The following is a 4,732-nucleotide window of genomic DNA, read 5'->3' as shown; positions in this document are numbered from 1 at the left end:
TGTACACACTGCATATTTAAAATAGATAACCAACAAGGACCTACTGTGTAGCACAGGGAACTCTTTTCAATACTCTGTAATAATATAAATGGGAAAAGAATTTGAAAAATAGTAGATATGTAACTGAACCACTTTGCTATATACCTGTAACTAAAACAATATTGTTAATAAATTCTATTCCAATATAAAATAAAAATGTAAAAAAACCCTGAAATATTAAATGTGATATAAAATATTTTATACTTCTCTACATTTAAAATACATAATTGTCATGGAAGCCAAACTACTACTAAGAAAACCCTTACTTGAACTAAAGGTTCAAGATATATGCTTATTCTATTCTAAATAACAGTAGACATATTTTGAGTGAGAGAGATTTTTGCCTATTTGTTTTGATTGTTGTTTTTACTAAGGAAACTTTAAGCAAAGTCATGGCTTGCAAATTTTTCCCATACTAGGGAACATTGAGAAAAAGAAAGTTATCTCTATCTATCTCTATGTCTAAGTATCTTATTTATCTATATACACTGTTTTGTCACAAGAACGCACTGGTCTTAGCAAACACCCTCTTCCTGCAAAACAAGAGATGACTCTACACATGGATATCACCAGATAGTCAATACCGAAATGATATTGATTATATTCTTTGCAGCCAAAGGTGGAAAAGCTCTATACAGTCAGCACAAACAAGACCAGGAGATGTTTGTGGCTGAGACCATGAACTCCTTTTTGCAAAATTAGATCTAAATTGAAGAAAACAGGGAAAACCACTAGGTCATTCAGGTATGACCTAAATTAAATACCTTACGATTATACAGTGGAAGTGAAAAATAGATTCAAAGGATTAGATCTGATAGAGTGCAGAACTAGGGACAGATGTTCATGACATTGTGCAGAAGGCAGAGATCAAGACCATCCCTAAGAAAAAGAGATTCAAAAAGGCAAAATGGTTGTCATAGGAGGCCTTACAAATAGCTGAGAAAAGAAGAGAAGCTAAAGGCAAAGGAGAAAAGAAAAGATATACCCAAGTGAAGGCAAAGTTCCAAAGAATAGCAAGGAGAGATAAGAAAGCCTTCCTCAGTGATCAGTGCAAAGAAATAGAGGAAAACGATAGAAAGGGAAAGACTAGAGATCTCTTCAAAAAATTAGAGATACCCGGTAACAATAACCCTGTATACGAGACAGCAAAAGAGACACTGATGTGTAGAATAGTCTTATGGACTCTGTGGGAGAGGGAGAGGGTGGGAAGATCTGGGAGAATGACCTTGAAACATGTAGAATATCATGTATGAAACGAGTCGCCAGTCCAGGTTTGATGCACGATACTGGATGCTTGGGGCTGGTGCACTGGGACAACCCAGAGGGATGGTATGGGGAGGGAGGGGGGAGGAGGGTTCAGTATGGGGAACACATGTATACCTGTGGCAGATTCATTTCAATATTTGGCAAAATCAATAAAAAAAAATTAGAGATACCAAGGGAATATTTCATGCAAATAATAAAGGACACAATATGTTTGGGCACAATAAAGGACAGAAATGGTAGGGACCTAAAAGAAGCAGAAGATACTAAGAAGAGGTGGCAAGATTACACAGAACTATACAAAAAAGATTTTCATGACCCAGATAACCATGATGGTGTGATCACTCAGCTAGAGCCAGACATCCTGGAATGTGAAGTCAAGTGGGCCTTAGGAAGCATCACTCTGAACAAAGCTAGTGGAGGTGATGGAATTCCAGTTGAGCTATTTCAAATCCTAAAAGATGATGCTGTGAAAGTGCTACACTCAGTATGCCAGCAAATTTGGAAAACTCAGCATTGGCCACAGGACTGGAAAAGATCAGTTTTCATTCCAGTCCCAAAGAATGGCAATGCCAAAGAATGTTCAAACTACTACACAATTGCACTCATCTCACATGCTAGCAAAGTAATGCTCAAAATTCTCCAAGCCAGGCTTCAACAGTACATGAACTGTGAACTTCCAGATGTTCCAGCTGTATTTAGAAAAGACAGAGGAACCAGGGATAAATTGCCAACATCTATTAGATCATCAAAAAAGCATGAGAAAACCAGAAAAACATCTATTTCTTCTTTATTTATTATGCCAAAGCCTTTGACTGTGTAGGTCATAACAAACTGTGGAGGTTATAACAAACTGGAAAATTCTTAAAGAGATGGGAATACCAGACGAACTTACCTGCCTCCTGAGAAATCTATATGCAAGTCAAGAAACAACAGTTAGAATCGTACATGGAACAACAAACTAGTTCAAAATTGGGAAAGGAGTATGTCAAAGCTGTATATTGTCACCCTGCTTATTTAACTTATACGCAGAGTACATCATGCGAAATGCTGGGCTAGATGAAGCACAAGCTGGAATCAAGATTTCCAGGAGAAATATCAATAACCTCAGATACATAGATGACACCTCCCTTATGGCAGAAATTGAAGTGGGACTAAAGAGCCTCTTGAAAGAGAAAGAGGAGAGTGAAAAAGCTGGCTTAAAACTCAACATTCTAAAAATGAAGAACATGGCATCCAGTCCCATCACTTCATGGCAAATAGATGGGGAAACAATGGAAACAGTGACAGACTTTATGTTTTTGGTCTCCAAAATCACTGCAGATGGTGACTGCAGCCATACAATTAAAAGATGTGTGCTCCTTGGAAGAAAAGCTATGACCAACTTAGACAGCATATTAAAAGCAGAGATATTTGCCAACAAAGGTCTGTCTAGTCAAAGCTACTGGTTTTCCAGTAGTCATGTATAGTATGTGAGAGCTGGACTATAAAGAAAGCTGAATGCCGAAGAATTGATGCTTTTGAACTGTGGTGTTGGAGAAGACTCTTGAGAGTCCCTTGGACTGCAAGGAAATCAAACCAGTCAATCCTAAAGGAAATCAGTCCTGAATAGTCATTGGAAGGACTGATACTGAAGCTGAAACTGCAATATTGGCCACGTGATGCAAAGAACTGACTCATTTAAAAAGACCCTGATGCTGAGAAAGATTGAGGGCAGGAGGAGAAAGGGATGACAGAGGATGAAATGGTTGGATGGCATCACTGACTCAATGGACATGAATTTGAACAAGCTCCGAGAGATAGTGAAGGAGAGGGAAGCGCTGCAGTCCATGGGGTTGCAAACAGTCAGACATGACTGTGGGACTGAACAACAGCAACAACATATATATCTATATAAATCTATCTCCCCAGACTGAATTTATTATTATTTATGAATTAAGCTTAAAATTCACATCAACTCCACTATTCAGGACTACATCAAATAAAATAGAAAATCTGATAAATTATTCAGTATATTCATTATAATAAGCCAAGGAATTTTGTATAGAAGAATCTAAATATGTAGGTATAACTGAACTATTTTCTTAGATAATAGTTAAAATAGAGAATCTCCACTAAATTAGCTTGACAGCAAATATATACCTTTCATGTACAAGTTTTTACAAACTCACCTGCTTAGAGCACGTGTAATGGCCTTTTTCATATATTGGCTAGATGGTATCTAAGCACTCTATCACTTGGAAATGTCTTCTACAAATGAATCTTAGTAAAAGAAAGGGCCCCTCCTCCTGCTTCTAAAATTCGAGTGAGAGGACTTAGTTCTTGATATTATAAACTTAGGTTTGGTCAACTGGTCTGGAGTTTGGATCTTGGGTAAATGAAGCAGATATGAGAATATTTAGGCATTACTCAGAGTAGCAGTAGTGGAGCTGAGACTCCAAAGGAGATGACACATGTCCATGAAAATGTTATCCTTACCTGTAGCATGATCTTACCTGTGTGCTTGGCTATCTATTGGCTGCATTTTCTGTTGCATTTCCTGTATTGATGTCATCCTGTTCTCCAGGTTTTCCATCATTCTGAGAGTTATCCAAGAGTATATGAATTCCTTTTCTGCTCAAACTAGCCAGTCTGTTTCTGTTGTTGGCAACCAAGACTGACAGACTGTGACATGTGACTATACTGGTATCACAGACAAAAAATATTGAGACTCCTTAAAATAAAGTTTTATTTAGATTTGCAAAATGTTTTTCAGTTTTTCTGAAAGCCTGAAATTGAAAGAGTTAAATTCACAGGCCTTTGGGGATTTTTTCAAACATCACCAAAGCTTTATTCCTGACAATCATAGAAGATCTGACTCTTTATTTTACTGTGAATATTTACAAAGTGGGAAGAGATGGAAAGAATACACAGAAGAACTGTACAAAAAAGATCTTCATGACCCAGATAATCACGATGGTGTGATCACTGACTTAGAGCCAGACATCCTGGAATGTGAAGTCAAGTGAGCCTTAGGAAGCATCACTATGAACAAAGCTAGTGGAGTGATAGAATTCCAGTTTAGCTATTCCAAATCCTGAAAGATGATACTGTGAAAGTGCTGCACTCTATGCCAGCAAATTTGGAAAACTCAGCAGTGGACACAGGACTGGAAAAGGTCAGTTTTCATTTCAATCCCAAGAAAGGCAATGCCAAAGAATGCTCAAACTACCGTACAATTGCACTCATTTCACACGCTAGTAAAGTAATGCTCAAAATTCTCCAAGCCAGGCTTCAACAATATGCGAACCATAAACTTCCTGATGTTCAAGCTGGTTTTAGAAAAGGAAGAGGAACCAGAGATCAATTGCCAACATCCACTGGATCTTGGAAAAAGCAAGAGAGTTCCTGAAAAACATATATTTCTGCTTTATTGACTATGCCAAAGCCT

The sequence above is a fragment of the Bison bison genome, unplaced genomic scaffold (genome assembly GCF_000754665.1).
Source record: "Bison bison bison isolate TAMUID 2011002044 unplaced genomic scaffold, Bison_UMD1.0 scf7180017864271, whole genome shotgun sequence".
In the NCBI taxonomy this organism is placed as follows: domain Eukaryota; kingdom Metazoa; phylum Chordata; class Mammalia; order Artiodactyla; family Bovidae; genus Bison; species Bison bison.
The sequence above is the reverse complement of the archived record's forward strand: the minus strand, read 5'-3'. Positions refer to the sequence as shown.